Here is a 20,359-nt window from a genome sequence, read left to right on the forward strand (position 1 = left end):
CCCTCAAGTTTCTCCAATACATCAGACACTCTACAGTACACCATATAAGGAGAAGAAGGCGGAGCAGAAAACAACAGCACACAAATCTCATATAGATTTCACTTAGATATGAAAGTGAATAAGATTTGAGAACTTACAGTAGAAAAGTCTCACAGGTCACAGGGTGTGGATACAAAAGAAACACAGAAGGCACTTGCTCTTTCTCTATCCCAGTATTAGGATGCTGTTTTTTTACTTCACAGTCATGGCACTTCTTTCAGGTTATTGATTTATATTTATTTCAAAGCCATAAATGTTGTCTTTGAGCATATAAAAATATTTTCTTCTGATGCTGAATTAATGTTATTTTTTTCTTCTGTTGTTGTATTTCCAGACAATGTTCTTGCAAATGCAATAACATCCCAGTCTACTGAAAAGCCTGCTTTAGAAGGAGAGAAGACGACTCTTTCCTGCAACTACAGTGGACTCACTATTAACAGTTTTCAGTGGTGCAGACAGTCTTCCAACACTGCCCCTGAATTTCTCTTGCAAGTTTTTGAAAGTTTGGGACAACAGCAGAAGGACCGTTATGTTGCTAAAGTTCAAAAGGACGAAAAACAACTAAATCTGGAGATCTCCAAAACTGAGATAGCAGACTCTGCAATATACTACTGTGCCCTGGTGCCCACAGTGACAGGAAACCCTTCTACACTGTACAGAAACCTGAGTACGATCCTCATTTCAGAAAATATCTGAACAACAACACCTCTCCCGCAACCATGCAAAAGATTCAAAAATGATACTGCAAGTTCATATCACAAAACTGTCTCATTCTGCTGTGATCAACAGCATTAAACTGACCCCAGTGTTCTTAAACTTGCAGGATTTGTTTTCTTCCACAGAATTATTATTTTATTACCTATGTTTTCTTTTCCATTTTGACAAACTACACAATGTGTGTCTTTTAAACTTTACAAAGGAACAAGCTATGCCTTTTATTACCATAGCATAGTGTGCAAGAAATGGAAGTGCATGTTGCTTTAAAAAAAACAAAACAATAACCATTACCCATTAATAAATGTATTCTAATAAACTTTACATCTAATAAATTAGCAATCAAAATGTGTGTGTGTGTGTGTGTGTGTGTGTGTGTGTGTGTGTGTGTGTGTGTGTGTGTGTGTGTGTGTGTGTGTTTTTCAGGTAGAGGAAAGACACATGGGACAGAGGGTGGAGCTCTCTCACAAAGTGTTTAATGTGCAAGAGGCTGTCTCAGAGTCACTCGAATTTGCCATCACTCCCTCATTGACCATCCATCATGTTTCTCCTTTGTTGGATATCGTTTTTATTTATAGGTAGGTGTTTTCATTTTTAAAAGCTTGATAAAGATTTATAAAATGAAAATGTATATGTAGCAGCATTAAGTGGAGCAATTGATACATGTGTTAATGCCAAAATAAGTTTTCTGTTTAATGAATAAAGATGTATGTCCCTTTTTTTACAGGAAATTCCGCTGCAAACACAATATACCCATTATCCTTTGAAAAGCAAGTTTTCAGAGGTCAAAATGTGATTCTTTCCTGTAACTACAGTGGTGATGTAAATAATCTGCAATGGTATCGTCAGTATCCTGGATCTCGACCTGAGCACCTCATTCTCATCACAGAGTATTCAGATCCACCTGATCCTTCACTCCGTCTGTCAGCAAAAGCTACAAAAGAAATCAAACGTGTTGATCTTATGATCTCCTCTGCTGAAGTGTCTGACTCTGCTGTGTATTACTGTGCTCTGGTGCCCACAGTCACAGGAAACACTAGAACACTGTACAAAAACCTGTGATATATTCAATCAGATTTAACATGCATTTGAAAGCCTTAGCATTACAAACTTGATGTTAAATACTAAATAAAAAAATTCAGGTGTGAACATTTGTCCAGTGTCTTTCAGTCAAACAGCAAAAACACCAACTAAAAATGACCAAATAAATACAAGTGAACAAAAAAAGAGGCATAATGTATTATCAGTATTACACAGTGGTGTCAAAAAGTCTGAGACGCTAGTGAAAATGCCTCTTTTACATTTTTGTTTAATTTAATACAGTTATAATACTTTTTTCAGTGATGTCCAGCATTATTTGAGAGAATTCCAAAAAGCACATTGTTCAGTGGAAACAGGAAAATCTGATCTTTGCATGGTCAGTGTCACAAATTTGTTTTATTATGTTTTATTTTATTAGTGACCCAGAAATGTATTTATTTTTCAGATTCTTGGAGCCTATTGTATAATGAATCTGAAACGTTTGAAGCAGTCATTCAGAAGCAGAAGCTGCTTCACTGTAGTAATTTATGACTAAACTATTGCACCTGCTACTCAATCTTTGAAGTTCTTCTTACATTAGTCACTGAAAATAACTGTATTCATTATTATACAGTAAATCTTTCACCATAGAAAACAATTTCCTTATGAATAGTCTCAATAGAATATAAGTGTTGTTGCTCACTTCCTTGCCACAGGGTGGAGCTCTGCAGCCTGTTGTTAGAAAGCAGCTCAAGTTAAATGTGACAGCGATACCCAAAAAAGAAATGACAGAAGTGTATCTGGAGATCTCCTCTGCTACAGTATCAGACTCTGCTGTATATTACTGCGCCCTGGTGCCCACAGTGACAGGAAACACACCTGCACTGTACAAAAACATAAAACATTAACACATCTTGTATTATACAAAAATTGTGACACGCCAGCTTCTAATCACAATAAATTATTGATGAATAAAACGCTGTCGAGTCTTTTCATTTTGAGAAAAACAGCCCATCAGAGAAAATCAAGTCTCAGCAAGAGGGTGGAGCAAATTCACAAACACTTGAATGTGTGAAAGGCTGATTCAGTTGAAGTATTCCTGCTTTGTTATCTTTACAATCACTCTTCATCAGAAACCATCATGTTTCTCTTTTGTCACTGACATTATTCATAGGTAAATCATTTCTTATATTATTTTTGTTCATTTAATAAAATAATTATGTGGTATATTTTATATAAAATGGTGACTTTAGTATCAGTTTAATAAATACAGATGCATTTTGTCCATTACAGGAAATTCCTTTGCTGACACAATACAGCCATTGTCTTCTGAAAAACATATTTTCAGAGGTGACAATGTGACCCTGTCCTGTAACTACAGTGGCCTTGTATATAACCTGCAATGGTATCGGAAATATGTGGGATCAGAAACCCTGATTCCAGTCATGTGCCTTTGTGCTGTTACTGATTTTACAGTTCAGTTTGACATCTCAATAAATAATCCAAAACCTTCTTTAAGTTTTATTTGTGTGGAAAGCTTTAATATGATGTTTGATTTCAATTTCTAAAAATGGAGAAGAAATATGCAATGTATCTTCACATGAGGTGTTCCAGTAATTTCCATGTGCATACACACATTTTAGTTTGTCTCATTTATAAGAAAGCTTCAATAACATAAAATTCATGTTTTCTCATTTTTTACAATTTTCTTTTCTTTTATTAATTTTTTCTAAAAACCAACAACTGAAAATCAATAAACTGTGACAACAGCTTTAAGATGGATGCATGTAAGAACCTTCTTAGGGTAAAAATACAAAAACTGTGCAAGTCCTTGGTGATTCATGAAGGTCTGAATGTGTTTGTTTTCACCCAGAAGAGTGTGTTCTTCTCATTTCTGTAGTTCTGTACACAAAGAGCTCAAGACTCATCATGGAAGATCAAATCTTGCCACAGGGTGGAGCTCCAGACTTAAATCACAGTGTTCCAGTGAAGAAAAGACACATCTGAGTTTATTTCTTTCCATCATGCTGCTCTGTGCACTTGTAATATTTTCAGTACTAGCAGGTGAGATTCATTTATTTTATTTATCACCACATCTTTTGATTTAAACATGTTAATATTACATTTATCTGATCACAATAGTGAATTTAGTATGTTTTTTTTCTTCAGGAGACTCTCTTGGTGATCTAATAACTTCTCATGGTTCTGAAAAAGAAGCTCAAGATGGTAACAGTGTTACTCTCTCCTGTAACTACAGTGGTGCTGTTTACAATCTACTGTGGTATCGCCAGTATCAGAGATCCAAACCAGAACTCCTTCTCTACATGACTGAATCTGGAGATCCAGTTAAAGCAGATCCATCAGCCCACTGGTTTTCTGCTAAAGTTGACAAACACAGAAAGCTCATGGAACTGAAAATCAGCCCTGCTAAAATAACAGACTCTGCACAGTATTATTGTGCCCTGAAGCCCACAGTGACAGGAAACCCTTTTCCTCAGTACATAATCTTCCTGCAGATTAGCCATGCTTTTCATTGATGCTTAACAAGCACAAGTATTCTGTGTGTTTCTGTGACTGCATTAGCCATCAGTAACTGTAAGATCTCTTAATGAATCCACAAGTAGGCCTGCCAACACAACATTTCCATAGAGAATACACACACAAGTGGGGGCAGTGTCGGCGCCATGAGTGGGCCCTGGGGGCCCTTCAGTCACTGTGCCCCCTTCTAATCTTGAAAGTAATATATCCACATAATCTAGCATTTCCAACACTCCTTCAGATTTCTTACCAGACATATTTATTTGAAGCTGGTGATGTTTATTTTTCAACAAAAATTAGCCAACAACCTTATAAACTGTATTAATTTCCTTACAAGTGGAATCCTGAACACATAAAGAAAGGCCAGGGAAAATAAATCTAGTTAAACCTTCTTCCTTCAATAATAGGACTCTGCCTAAAACAGACAGATCTCTCTCTCTGTAACCAAATATCAAAAATGTATTTTGTTGTCTTCACTTTCTCCACAGCAGACTTCTACCTGACAGTCAAACCTGCATTACGTCACAAAGTGTGGACTCGGAGGAAGACTGCAAGGGCTTAGGGTTCCATTTGGGACAGGGCATAAAGACAGAAAATAATTGTGCCAGAAGGCGGAGCTTAATATCATAATGTAGAAGCATTTTCATCTGAAGGAGGTTGTCAGAACTCAAAGGCATCCAGTCTGAATGATACTCTTGATACTCTGTAGTCTTTCATATTCTTCTTCAGATATCTGCTATCATGATTATTTTCACTCTCCTCAGTTTTTTGTGGACATTTATTGGTAAGATAAAGTTTTTTTTCTCTCCAATCTGGATCAGTTACTTTTTACTTATTTACTGCTATACTTTTTACGGTTAAGTTACTGTTTGATTTATCTAACCAGGCGTTTATTCTCAATTTATAGGCCACACAGAGGCAGATGGAATAAAACCCTCGTCAGGGGATAAAAATATACTTGTTGGTGACACTGTTACTCTGTCCTGCAGTTACAAAGACTATACGGGTACTGTAAATAATTTACAATGGTACAGACAATATCCCAGATCCAAACCGGAGTTCCTCCTTTACATCTTCCCAGGTGGAGATATGAGTAAAGATAGACCAGACAGATTTTCTGCTGAAGTTCGTCAAGATATTAAACGAGTGGATCTGAAGATCTCCTCTGCTGTACAGGCAGATTCTGCCATGTATTACTGTGCCCTGGTGCCCACAGTGACAGGAAATCTAACAGCATCATACAAAAACCTCCCATGCCATCATTCAAGATGAAGCTCTAAACACTTGCTTCATCTGGTCTTAAATGTCAATGCATCATCACCACAATAGTCTGTCCTTTTGCTGAAACAAGTCATAACATATACATTCATATAGTCAAAGGTTTACAGATCTCCCATATGACTGAAATTGTACAGAAAACTTTGAACTGTTTTGCCAGGAGGTGGCGCTGTATGACTGTATTCATTTTGTGAGTTTTTCCAAAATAATTATCTTGCAATATGTGAGTTTTATCTTACATGCAGATTAATTTGCTGTCATTTTAGTTTTTGCGCAGGTTAGATTTTGCCTTAAGACTGATTCTTGTCTGCTCAAAGGTCAAAGATTGACATTTTTACATTTGAGCTGCAAGATATTGTTAGTTTGCTTTAGATTTAAGTTTACGTTTGTTCATTTAATTGGTTATTCCCAAAGTAAAAAAGCCAGAACCCATCAATACTGCACATTTTTTGCGTACAAGGTATATTTCTTTAGAATTTCTTTTCTTTTTTTTAAAAATATACCAGATATTGTATTCTGCCAGAGGGAGGAGCTACATCATTCACATTTTTTATTACCACAGTGACAGGAAACCCTTTTCCTCAGTACATAATCTTCCTGCATATTAGCCATGCTTTTCATTGATGCTTAACAAGCACACGTATTCTGTCTTGTTTCTGTGACTGCATTATCAGTAACTGTCTAGAGGGTCCCACAATCCATTGGGCGGAGCTTGGTGAGAAGGGGTACAGCAGAAGGCAGTCCTGTGTTTCCCCAGATCTCATTTTGTATGTCATTCTCCACCAGTCATAATGTTTTTGTTTTACCTCACCATTTTGGCACTTCTTACAGGTATTTACATTTGATATTTACATTTGTTAATATATCTATATACCTCTATAAAAGTATACTAATGTAGAATTAAAATACTGAAAGTGCCCCAATAATACTATTCCTCTGTTGTTTATATTTTCCCAGAGAGTGTTTTTGCAAATGCAGTTACACCCCTATCTACTGAAAAGCATGCTTTAGAAGGAGGAAAGACGACTCTTTCCTGCAACTACGATGGAAGTGATATAAGGAGTTTTCAGTGGTACAGACAGTATCCCAACACTGCCCCAGAATTTCTCTTGCAAGCTTTTGAAAATCTGGGTCGAGAGGAGGAGGACCGCCATGTCGCTGAAGCGTTAAAGGACAAAAAACAACTAAATCTGGAGATCTCCAAAAGTGAAATAGCAGACTCTGCAATATACTACTGTGCCCTGGTGCCCACAGTGACAGGAAACCCTTCTACACTGTACAAAAACATGAAGACCTCAAAGAGGGTGGAGCTCTCTCACGAAGAGGGTGATAAAGTTTCTCTATGTTTACTGTCATCACTCCAAAGATCACCGATCATGTTTCTCTTTTGTTGGATATTTTCATTATTCATCGGTAAGAGATGTTCTAATTTTCAGGGTATCATCCCCCAATATGCTAAAGAATGTGAAGTAAATTTCGAGAAACCAATGCATGAGTTTATGATGACAATATCTAATTCCTGTTTTATTAACAAACATGCATTTCTCTCTTTTTTTTTTCAAACACAATATACCCATTATCCTCTGGAAAGCATGTTTTCAGAGGTGAAAATGTGATTCTTACTTGTAACTACAGTGTTGATGTAGATAATCTGCAGTGGTATCGCCAGAATCCTGGATCTCGACCTGAGCACCTCATTCTCATCACAGAATATTCAGAACCTGATCTTTCACTTCGTCTGTCAGCAAAAGCTAAAAAAGACATAAAACAAGTGAATCTTACAATCTCATCTGCTGAAGAAACAGATTCTGCTCTGTACTACTGCGCTCTGAGGCCCACAGTGACAGAAACCTGGGAACACTGTACAAAAACGTGGGATGTATTACACTTGTGTTAACATTGATTTTTTTTTTTTTTTTTTTAAAAAAGCAGAAACGGTTAAAGACATCGATCATAGACTAAAAATATGTTTCCAAACCAGTTAATTTCAAACCGTTTTAATGTGTTTGTTTGGTGTTTCAAAAGTAAAGTCACTCACTCAGCCCAGAAGAGGGCGCTGTGCTCCACACACTGTAGTCCTCATGCATATCATGATCACACAAGTCTTTGACATCCAGAAGCAAGCCAGTTATTTCCTCAGAGCATAGCATTATAGTCAATGATGATTATAGAAATCTAAATCCTGATCCATTCATCACTATTTTTTAAATTGAACCATTTTGATAAATTCAGATAAATCATAAAAATATTGCATAGGCCTACTGTATATATTAAAATGAAACGGTTTGTATGCAGCACCAGCACCATCTCTCTCTCTCTCTCTCTCTCTCTCTCTCTCTCTCTATATGTATATATATATATATGTGTGTGTGTGTGTGTGTGTGTGTGTACTTAATTCAGATTAAAGTAAAAAACTTTTTAAATTGCCAAAAGGGTGAAGCTCTAGACTCAAATCATATTGTTTTATTCAGTCAGAGTCTGTCATATCATGCTGCTCTGTGCAGTGTGCACTTAATATATTTTTGGAGCTTGCAGATGATATTTATCCCAACATTAATTAATAAATAAAGTGATAGAAAAGGCGTGATACAAAATAGCCTAAATAATTGACTCAAAATAAAAATCCTGTATATATACTCACCCTCACGTTTCTCCAAACCGAAATTTAAGTACATTAAAATTTGGCGTTCACCACAGTTGTTTACATCAGACACTCTACACCGTATAAGGAGAAGAAGGCGGAGCAGAAAACAACAGCACACAAATCTCATATAGATTTCACTTAGATTTGAATGTAGGCCTATGAAAGTGAATAAGATTTGAGAACTTACAGTAGAAAAGTCTCACAGGTCACAGGGTGTGGCTACAAAAGAAACACAGAAGGCACTTGCTCTTTCTCTATCCCAGTATTAGGATGCTGTTTTTTTACTTCACAGTCATGGCACTTCTTTCAGGTGATTGATTTATATTTATTTCAAAGCTATAAATGTTGTCTTTGAGCAAATAAAAATGTTTTTTTCGATGCTGAATTAATGTTATTTTTTTCTTCTGTTGTTGTATTTCCAGACAATGTTCTTGCAAATGCAATAACATCCCAGTCTACTGAAAAGCCTGCTTTAGAAGGAGAGAAGACGACTCTTTCCTGCAACTACAGTGGACTCACTATTAACAGTTTTCAGTGGTACAGACAGTCTTCCAACACTGCCCCTGAATTTCTCTTGCCAGCTTTTGAAAGTTTGGGACAACAGCAGAAGGAACGCTATGTTGCTAAAGTTCAAAAGGACGAAAAACAACTAAATCTGGAGATCTCCAAAACTGAGATAGCAGACTCTGCAATATACTACTGTGCCCTGGTGCCCACAGTGACAGGAAACCCTTCTACACTGTACAAAAACCTGAGTACGATCCTCATTTCAGAAAATATCTGAACAACAACACCTCTCCCGCAACCATGCAAAAGATTCAAATATGATACTGCAAGTTCATATCACAAAACTGTCTCAATCTGCTGTGATCAACAGCATTAAACTGACCCCAGTGTTCTTAAACTTGCAGGATTTGTTTTCTTCCACATAATTATTATTTTATTACCTGTTTTCTTTTCCATTTTGACAATGTGTGTCTTTTAAACTTTACAAAGGAACAAGCTTATGCCTTTTATTATCATAGCATAGTGTGCAAGATGTCCTTTTTAATAAATGGAAGTGCATGTTGCTTTTTTTTTTTTTTTTAACACACAATAACCATTACACGTTAATAAACGTATTCTAATAAACGTTACATCTAATAAATTAGCAATCAAAATATGTGTGTGTTTTTTTGTTTTTTTTTTCAGGTAGAGGAAAGACACATGGGACAGAGGGTGGAGCTCTCTCACAAAGTGTTTAATGTGCAAGAGGCTGTCTCAGAGTCACTCGAATTTGCCATCACTCCCTCATTGACCATCCATCATGTTTCTCCTTTGTTGGATATCGTTTTTATTTATAGGTAGGTGTTTTCATTTTTAAAAGCTTGATAAAGATTTATAAAATGTAGTATATGTAGCAGCATTAAGTGGAGCAATTGATACATGTGTTAATGCCAAAATAAGTTTTCTGTTTAATGAATAAAGATGTATGTCCCTTTTTTTACAGGAAATTCCGCTGCAAACACAATATACCCATTATCCTTTGAAAAGCAAGTTTTCAGAGGTCAAAATGTGATTCTTTCCTGTAACTACAGTGGTGATGTAAATAATCTGCAATGGTATCGTCAGTATCCTGGATCTCGACCTGAGCACCTCATTCTCATCACAGAGTATTCAGATCCACCTGATCCTTCACTCCGTCTGTCAGCAAAAGCTACAAAAGAAATCAAACGTGTTGATCTTATGATCTCCTCTGCTGAAGTGTCAGACTCTGCTGTGTATTACTGCGCCCTGCAGCCCACAGTCACAGGAAACACTAGAACACTGTACAAAAACCTGTGATATATTCAGTCAGATTTAACATGCATTTGAAAGCCTTAGCATTACAAACTTGATGTTAAATACTAAATAAAAATGTTCAGTTGTGAACATTTGTCCAGTGTCTTTCAGTCAAACAGCAGCAACACCAACTAAAAATGACCAAATAAATACAAGTGAACAAAAAAACACAGAGGCATAATGTATTATCAATATTACACAGTGGTGTCAAAAAGTCTGATACGCTAGTGAAAATACCTCTTTTACATTTTTGTTTAATTTAATACAGTTATAATACTTTTTTCAGTGATGTCCAGCATTATTTGAGAATATTCCAAAAAGCACCTTGTAGTTCAGTGGAAACAGGAAAATCTGATCTTTGCATGGTCAGTGTCACAAATTTGTTTATTTTATTAGTGACCCAGAAATGTATTTATTTTTCAGATTCTTGGAGCCTATTGTATAATGAAGCTGAAACGTCTGAAGCAGTCATTCAGAAGCAGAAGCTGCTTCACTGTAGTAATTTATGACTAAACTATTCCACCTGCTACTCAATCTTTGAAGTTCTTCTTACATTAGTCACTGAAAATAACTGTATTCATTATTATACAGTAAATCTTTCACCATAGAAAACAATTTCCTTATTAATAGTCTCAATAGAATATAAGTGTTGTTGCTCACTTCCTTGCCACAGGGTGGAGCTCTGCAGCCTGTTGTTAGAAAGCAGCTCAAGTTAAATGTAATTGACTCAAGGTTGAGTGTAACACTTAAAGCATTCATTGACTCGAGTCTCAAGGTTGAGTGAATTCTGCTGAACAATGGCCAGGTTTACTGTAGTCTTGTTTGTATTTTCACTGCTTAAAGGGGTGGTTCGGGATTTTTGACATCGGACCTCATTTTTAAGTCAGCCTGGTTGTTATTTATCAGTGGAGACATTTTTTTTTTTAAATTATCCAGTCCTTATATTTGGATAGTTAGCCGATGCTAGGCTAGCGCGAGTCAATGGTATATGTTAGCCAGCCATTAAAAAAACGTTTTACCCACTCCACAGTGCACCAAACGCAAATCAATTATAACACTAGACTATCGATGCAAATGTCCGTTGAGAGAATAATGTTAGAAATCAAACTTACCTTTCATCTCAATGATCCCAAAGGAACTAGTTTCTCAGCAGCTGCGGAATTTTACTTTGGTCCGGTTAGTAATGCGGCAAAAAGTAAACACAGTGTGCCAGCGGCAGGTAAATACACTTGCGTCATGTGTGGACCGGCTCACTCGGTTGCCTAGGTAATCAATATCACTCCGCTGCTGCTGTAGACAAGGCTACGGTACGTTCACACGGGTCGTCAGCGTCAACGCTTGACGGAAGGCGTGGCTGAAGTTTGGCACTGACGCCATGGTCATAGCAGCGTCAGCCAGTGAAATTAGACAGGAACTCAACAACAAGCTTCATTGTCATTCAATGGTCATAAAGGACCGGGTGATTGCCCACCGCAATAATTAGTTTCTCCTCCATTTTAAAATTTATCCTCAGTTTGCTGCTCTTGAACAGGATGAACGTGATTGGCTGCCACCTGGCTACTGTATTTGCATAGAGCGATCTGATTGGCTGACGCTTCCGTCGGCGGCGCTTCACTGGCGTTGCTCGCGGCAGAAGTTGAAAAATTCTCAACTTCTGCCGCGAGCAACGCCAGTGAAGCGCCGCCGACGGATCCACAATTCTTTTCGGCAACGCTTGACGTCACCCATTCAAAGTCAATGGGAAGCGTTGACGCTGACGCCCCGTGTGAACGTACCGTTATGATTACAGGGAACAAATTATAACTAATGCAATGTGATGAAAGGTAAGTTTGATTTCTAACATTATTCTCTCAACGGACATATACATCGATAGTCTAGTGTTATAATTGATTTGCGTTTGGTGCACTGTGGAGTGGGTAAAACGGTTTTTAATGGCTGGCTAACATATACTATTGACTCGCGCTAGCCTAGCATCGGCTAACTATCCAAATATAAGGACTGGATAATTTTTTTTTTAAAATGTCTCCACTGATGAATAACAACCCGGCTGACTTAAAAATGAGGTCCGATGTCAAAAATCCCGAACCACCCCTTTAAGGGTAAGTAATACTTTAATTCTGATCGCTGTATTAGTGTCAACAGCAGCTGACCAAACATGTAACAGTAACTTAGCTTGTTACACAATCTGTATCAAGTATTTAACAGTTCTGTTGAACAGTAATTACTTTAGATTTTCTCTCTTCTTCTTTTACAGAGAGTGCTGATGCATATACAATAGAATCTCTCTCATCAGAAAAGCATGTTTCAGTTGGAGAAAGTGCTATTATCTCTTGCAAATACAGTGGACTTGGGCCCAACTTCCAGTGGTATCGCCAATATCCAAGATCCAGACCAGAGTTCCTTATTTTTCATACAGAGACTGCTGTTTCATCCGAACCCACTTTACGTCTCACAGCGATACCCAAAAAAGAAATGACAGAAGTGTATCTGGAGATCTCCTCTGCTGAAGTGTCAGACTCTGCTGTATATTACTGCGCCCTGGTGCCCACAGTGACAAGAAACACACCTGCACTGTACAAAAACATAAAACATTAAAGGGGTCATATAATGGTATGCACTTTTACAAGTTGATTGTACTGAAATGTGTGTTGGCAGTGCCTGTACACAACCATCATATAATGATAAAAATCCATCCAGTGTTTTTTTTTTAATCTCCTTATATGTTTTCCCCTGTCTCAAATCAAGCCGTCTGACCGTGTGACGTCACATGGTCAGACGTCCCTCCCATAATTGTTAATTGACAGCAGCGTTTCAACACAGACCCGCCCTGAGCGAAGCTCATTATCATTTAAAGACACATGCACTTAAATGGCGTGCTGAAAACAGAGCTGTTTTTGACCATGTAAAATTAGTGTTTTCTTACAATATTAATGAGAATTTTTAATTAAAGTATATTACAAACTTTTCATTTAGACCCTAAAGAATCATAATAACTTGATTCTGGCATTATATGACCCCTTTAACACATCTTGTATTATACAGAAATTGTGACACGCCAGCTTCCAATCACTTACAATAAATTATTGATGAATAAAACGCTGTCGGGTCTTTTCATTTTGAGAAAAAACAGCCCATCAGAGAAAATCAAGTCTCAGCAAGAGGGTGGAGCAAATTCACAAACACTTGAATGTGTGAAAGGCTGATTCAGTTGAAGTATTCCTGCTTTGTTATCTTTACAATCACTCTTCATCAGAAACCATCATGTTTCTCTTTTGTTGGATACCACTGTCATTATTCATAGGTAAATCATTTCTTATATTATTTTTGTTTATTTAAAAAAAACATTGTATGTGGTACATTTAATATCAAATAGAGGCTTTAGTAAGGCAAGGCAAGGCAAGGCAAGTTTATTTATATAGCACATTTCATACACAGTGGCAATTCAAAGTGCTTTACATAGAAGAAATTAAAATAATAAAAAGAAATAAGAATAATTAAAACAGTTTAGAAAAATAAAAATAAAATACAGTACAGTACAAACAGTCGGACGAACATTGGCACAGTGCTCATTCATTAAATGCATAGCTAAACATGCATAGCTAAACAGAAGTGTTTTGAGTCTGGATTTGAATGTGACTACTGTAGGAGCACGTCTGATCTCCTCTGGAAGCTGGTTCCAGCTGCGGCTGGAATAGCTAAAAGCGGACTCGCCATGCTTAGAGTGAACCCTTGGTATTTCTAGCTGATATGATCCTAGTGATCTGAGTGATCTGTTGGGTTTATATTCAGTGAGCATATCTGCAATGTATTGAGGTCCTAGGCCATTGAATGATTTATATACCAGTAATAATACTTTAAAATCAATCCTAAATTTAACTGGGAGCCAGTGTAAAGACCTGAGGACTGGTGTGATATGTTCATATTTTCTGGTTCTGCTCAGAATCCTGGCGGCAGCGTTCTGTATGAGCTGCAACTGTCTTATGGTCTTTTTGGGAAGGCCAGTGAGGAGTCCATTACAATAATCCACCCTGCTGGTGATGAAAGCATGAACAAGTTTCTCTAAGTCTTGTCTGGAAACAAAGTATCTAATTGTTGCAATATTTTTTAGATGATATTATGCTGATTTAGTTATTGCTTTGACATGACTACTGAAACTAAGGTCTGACTCTAGTGTCACACCAAGATTCCTGACTTGATTTTTAGTTGTTTGACCCCTAGAGTGAAGGTATGCGTTCACCTTGAGAACTTCATCTTTGTTTCCAAATGCAATAACTTCAGTTTTGTCTTTGTTTAACTGAAGAAAGTTTTGACACATCCAACTGTTGACTTCGTCAATGCATTGGCACAGGGAGTCAATGGGGCTGTAATCGTTAGGCGATAGGGCTAAGTAAATCTGTGTGTCGTCTGCATAGCTGTGGTAAGCAATTTGGTTCTTTCTCATTATTTGGCTCATTGGGAGCATATACAGGTTGAACAGGAGTGGCGCAAGAATTGAGCCTTGAGGGACTCCGCATGTCATGGATGTCCACTCAGACTTATGGTCTCCTATACTCACATAATAACCTCTCCCATCTAAGTATGACCTGAACCATTTTAGGACTATCCCAGAAAGCCCCACCCAGTTTTCCAGCCTGTCAAGAAGTATGTTATGATCGACAGTGTCAAATGCAGCACTGAGGTCGAGTAGTACGAGCACTGATAATTTGCCTGAATCAGTATTTAAGCGAATATCGTTTATTATCTTTATGAGCGCTGTCTCTGTGCTGTGGTGCGGTCGGAAACCAGATTGAAAATTGTCAAAGTATCCATTCGCGCAAAAGAATTTGTTCAGCTGATTGAAGACAACTTTTTCAATGATCTTGCCTATGAAAGGAAGATTTGAGATCGGTCAATAGTTGCTTAATATGGTCTTATCCAGATTGTTCTTTTTCAGGAGGGGCTTGACAACTGCAGTTTTCAGGGAGTTTGGAAAACTCCCAGAGAGAAGTGAAGCATTTACCACTTCTAGAAGATCTGCTTCTAAACTGTTTAACACACTTTTGAAAAATGATGTGGGAAGAGTGTCAAGAGCACAGGTTGATGAACAGGTAGTATCAGTTTAATAAATACAGATGCCTTTTATCCACACAGGAAATTCCTTTGCTGACACAATACAGCCATTGTCTTCTGAAAAACATATTTTCAGAGGTGACAATGTGACCCTGTCCTGTAACTACAGTGGCCTTGTACATAACCTGCACTGGTATCGGAAATATGTGGGATCGAGACCGGAGTTCCTGATACTTGTAAATGAAAAATCAGAGTCTTATGAGCCTTCTCTTCATCTGTCAGCAAAAGACTCAAAAGACAGAAAACAAGTGAATCTTACGATCTCTTCTGCTGAGGTGTCAGACTCTGCTCTGTACTACTGCGCTCTGAGGCCCACAGTGACAGAAAGCCCAGAAACACTGGTCCGGTCCGGTGACGCCCCCCAAGGAAGAAAATTTTGAATTATTTTTTAAAAAATAACTCCTGAAATGATGACTTCTGGTGAATATTGTGGAAACTAATTGATATATTTAGATAAATATATTTAATACATTGTAGCATATTATAATACAACTTATTAGGCCTATATTTATAGAATAGCAAAGTAGGCCTAATCAATATACAAGACTGAACCACATAAGTTAGATGTGAAATATAAAGCCTATCATGATCATTTTGCCAACAATGAACCATGGATTTGTTTAGTTTATAATACGTTTTATTTTTAACTTAAACAAATACAACATATAACATTCAAAACTTATCGGCTTAGACTGCATTTGAAGAAAAATAAACAACAGTTTTCTGTAGCCTTGTGCAAACTTATTCAATAGAATTAGATTTCTAGAATGTTCTTTCCAGTGCAAAAAAATATATTTTTAATTTAATTAGACAACATTTTAAGGAGGTGTAGTGCAAATATATTTATATATGTATACTTCCATCATAGTTAACTTTCTTTCCAGTGCAAAACAATAATATAAAAAACATAAATAAAAAAACAGCTAATAAAGAAAATCTAAAATATTGCACTCAAATACTGCATTCAAGCAATACAACACCTGTATGTATGCACATGGAAAATCTCACAGAAATAAATAAACCTCCAGACTAAGCACATTGTGCAGCTATTTTTTCCATGTGTACTTTTTTGATTTCTTTACAATGTTAGGCTAAACCTGTACTATCTCTTTTAATATAATCACTTTCTTATGAACTATATTTGAGTTTTAAAAATCCACATGATTACATAACCTACCATATCAGCCTCTGGAGACGTCTGACGGACAAGGAACCTTGACATCGCTCGGCCGTGTATTCATTGTCCCTCACGCATTCCAACCACGGGTTGGTAGTCATTTTCCCATTCAATTCTATATTTTTATGCTCTTTTCTTTTTCGCCGGCTGCTCGGAGGTAGTCATTTTTACATTTCCCGCTGTTGTTACTTGTCGTCATCGTTGCTACGATACGTGACTCACAATGACTGAAACGACCAATTAAAAGGGCATTCTCTGATGATGTTCCAAGATGTTAAAAACGCTACGCTGATCATAGACAAACAGGGGGAGAAATTAGTATCTACCGCATCGTCGGGTTTTTTTTTTTCTTATCGCCTACAAATGTCTTCGTTCATAGTCTGACATATATTAGAAGCTATATGTGTCTGTCATGGATTTGCACTGAATTGATTCTCAAAAATACGGAACAAAGTGTGTTCCGTATCAGTTCAGTACGGAACAAGACTTTTATGTGTCAAATACGGAACGATTCCGAACGGTTGGCAACCCTAGCTGTTACTGATTTTACAGTTCAGTTTGACATCTCAATAAATAATCCAAAAGCTTCTTTAAGTTTTATTTGTGTGGAAAGCTTTAATATTATGTTTGATTTCAATTTCTTAAAATGGATAAGAAATAGGCCTATGCAATGTATCTTCACATGAGGTGTTCCAGTAATTTCCATGTGCATACACACATTTTAGTTTGTCTCATTTATAAGAAAGCTTCAATAACTTAAAATTCATGTTTTCTCATTTTTTACAATTTTATTTTATTTTATTAAATTTTTCTTAAACTGAAAATGTATTAAACTGAAAAATCAATAAATCGTGACAACAGGTTTAAGATGAATGCATGTAAGAACCTTCTATCGTGACCAAAGTCTTTTTTAGAGGGTAAAAATACAAAAACTGTGCAAGTCCTTGGTGATTCATGAAGGCCTGAATGTGTTTGTTTTCACCCAGGAGAGTGTGTTCTCCTCATTTCTGTAGTTCTGTACACAAAGAGCTCAAGACTCATCATGGAAGATCAAATCTTGCCACAGGGTGGAGCTCCAGACTTAAATTACAGTGTTCCAGTGAAGAAAAGACACATCTGAGTTTATTTCTTTCCATCATGCTGCTCTGTGCACTTGTAATATTTTCAGTACTAGCAGGTGAGATTTATTTATTTTCTTTATCACCACATCTTTTGATTTAAACATGTTAATATTAAATTTATTTGATCACAATAGTGAATTTATTATGTTTTTTCTTCAGGAGACTCTGTCACGGTTGATAATTCATCGTTTCCTCTGTGTCTCGTGTAACTGTTTGTTTACATGTCTGTGAGTTTGCGTGAGTGGGCGTTGTCCCGCTCGCGTGTTTGTTCAGTGCTCCAGCTGTCTGCAATCATCTCATTCCCCACCTCAGCTGTTTCCCATTACCATTCTCTACATATACTCACTCATCTCTCCATTCCAGTGTCCATCCGTTGTTTGCAGTCCTTCATGTGTGTTCGAGTCGTCTTCCGGGTCGTCGTCGTCGTCGTCGTCGTCTTCAGGGTTGTCGTCGTCTTCAGTGGATGTTCCTGTTGTTTCACCGCACCCGAGCACCGATCACCGAGCACCGAGCACCGAGCACCAGACCATCGAAGTCCCTGTGTGACCGAGCCTGAGCGTCTTCCCCTGAGAGTACCCGTCAGTAGAGTGGAAAGAGAAGCGATTTCGCGAGCGCACCCGGAGAAGGAACTTCCTCATTGACTTTGAGTGATATTCATGTTTTGAGTGTTGAGTCCTAATAAACACTTGTTCACCTGCTATTGCTTCCAGTGATTTATCATGACAGACTCTCTTGGTGATCTAATAACTTCTCATGGTCCTGAAAAAGAAGCTCACGATGGTAACAGTGTTACTCTCTCCTGTAACTACAGTGGTGTTGTTTACAATCTACTGTGGTATCGTCAGTATCAGAGATCCAAACCAGAACTCCTTCTCTACATGACTGAATCTGGAGATCCAGTTAAAGCAGATCCATCAGCCCACTGGTTTTCTGCTGAAGTTGACAAACATAGAAAGCTCATGGAACTGGAAATCAGCCCTGCTAAAGTAACAGACTCTGCACAGTATTATTGTGCCCTGGAGCCCACAGTGACAGGAAACCCTTTTCCTCAGTACATAATCTTCCTGCATATTAGCCATGCTTTTCATTAATGTTTAACAAGCACAAGTATTCTGTGTGTTTCTGTGACTGCATTATCAGTAACTGTCTAGAGGGTCCCACAATCCATTGGGTGGAGCTTGGTGAGAAGGGGTACAGCAGAGGGCAGTCCTGTGTTTCCCCAGATCTCATTTTGTATGTCATTCTCCACCAGTCATAATGTTTTTGTTTTACCTCCCCATTTTGGCACTTCTTACAGGTATTTACATTTGATATTTACATTTGTTAATATATCTATATACCTCTATAAAAGTATACTAATGTAGAATTAAAATACTGAAAGTGCCCCAATAATACCATTCCTCTGTTGTTTATATTTTCCCAGAGAGTGTTTTTGCAAATGCAATTACACCCCGATCTACTGAAAAGCCTGCTTTAGAAGGAGGAAAGACGACTCTTTCCTGCAACTACGATGGAAGTGATATAAGGAGTTTGCAGTGGTACAGACAGTATCCCAACACTGCCCCAGAATTTCTCTTGCAAGCTTTTGAAAATCTGGGTCGAGAGGAGAAGGACCGCCATGTCGCTGAAGCGTTAAAGGACAAAAAACAACTAAATCTGGAGATCTCCAAAACTGAGATAGCAGACTCTGCAATATACTACTGTGCCCTGGTGCCCACAGTGACAGGAAACCCTTCTACACTGTACAGAAACATGAGATGATGAAAAATACATTAATAACATCTTGAGCAAACTTTCTCAAATTTTAAACAATATCAGAACAACAACATCTGTTACCAAACAAAATGTTTATCTCTTTGAAGTTCAATATTTATCAGAGAAAAACGACTCAAGACCTCAAAGAGGGTGGAGCTCTCTCACGAAGAGGGTGATATAAAGTTTCTCTATGTTTACTGTCATCACTCCAAAGATCACCCATCATGTTTCTCTTTTGTTGGATATTTTCATTATTCATCGGTAAGAGATGTTCTAATTTTCAGGGTATCATCCCCCAATATGCTAAAGAATGTGAAGTAAATTTCGAGCAACCAATGCATGAGTTTATGATGACAATATCTAATTCCTGTTTTATTAACAAACATGCATTTCTCTTTTTTTTTACAGGAATTTCTTTTGCAAACACAGTATACCCATTATCCTCTGAAAAGCATGTTTTCAGAGGTGAAAATGTGATTCTTACTTGTAACTACAGTGTTGATGTAGATAATCTGCAGTGGTATCGCCAGAATCCTGGATCTCGACCTGAGCACCTCATTCTCATCACAGAATATTCAGAACCTGATCTTTCACTTCGTCTGTCAGCAAAAGCTAAAAAAGACATAAAACAAGTGAATCTTACAATCTCATCTGCTGAAGAAACAGATTCTGCTCTGTACTACTGCGCTCTGAGGCCCACAGTGACAGGAAACCTGGGAACACTGTACAAAAACGTGGGATGTATTACATTTGAGTTAACATTGATTTTTTTTTATTATTTTTTTTTTATAAAGACATCATAGACTAAAAATATATTTCCAAACCAGTTAATTTCAAACCGTTTTAATGTGTTTGTTTGGTGTTTCAAAAGTAAAGTCACTCACTCAGCCCAGAAGAGGGCGCTGTGCTCCACACACTGTAGTCCTCATGCATATCATGATCACACAAGTCTTTGACATCCAGAAGCAAGCCAGTTATTTCCTCAGAGCATAGCATTATAGTCAATGATGATTATAGAAATCTAAATCCTGATCCATTCATCACTATTTTTTAAATTGAACAATTTTGATAAATTCAGATAAATCATACAAATATTGCATAGACCTACTGTATATATATATGTGTGTGTGTGTGTGTGTGTGT

The 20,359-nt window shown here is 37.3% G+C and overlaps 2 long non-coding RNA genes and 1 gene segment (V, D, J or C); all 3 read left to right on the top strand.

The window, feature by feature from the left end:
* The first annotated feature begins 146 nt into the window (after positions 1–146).
* On the top strand, positions 147–1,855 carry LOC311086631. Its single transcript, XR_014607100.1, has 4 exons — positions 147–260; positions 374–706; positions 1,180–1,331; positions 1,481–1,855. It is a non-coding gene; the product is annotated as an uncharacterized lncRNA (long non-coding RNA).
* A 3,122-nt stretch (positions 1,856–4,977) lies between these two features.
* LOC311087725 (T cell receptor alpha variable 13-2-like) lies at positions 4,978–10,144 on the top strand. The segment is given in 7 exons: positions 4,978–5,095; positions 5,219–5,317; positions 6,264–6,420; positions 6,547–8,543; positions 8,656–8,988; positions 9,425–9,576; positions 9,723–10,144.
* A 7,491-nt stretch (positions 10,145–17,635) lies between these two features.
* On the top strand, positions 17,636–20,277 carry LOC311085969. Its single transcript, XR_014606981.1, has 3 exons — positions 17,636–18,758; positions 18,885–19,477; positions 19,625–20,277. It is a non-coding gene; the product is annotated as an uncharacterized lncRNA (long non-coding RNA).
* The last annotated feature ends 82 nt before the right edge of the window (positions 20,278–20,359 follow it).

This window comes from Abramis brama (assembly GCF_963993115.1).
Source record: "Abramis brama genome assembly, chromosome: 7".
Classification (NCBI taxonomy): domain Eukaryota; kingdom Metazoa; phylum Chordata; class Actinopteri; order Cypriniformes; family Leuciscidae; genus Abramis; species Abramis brama.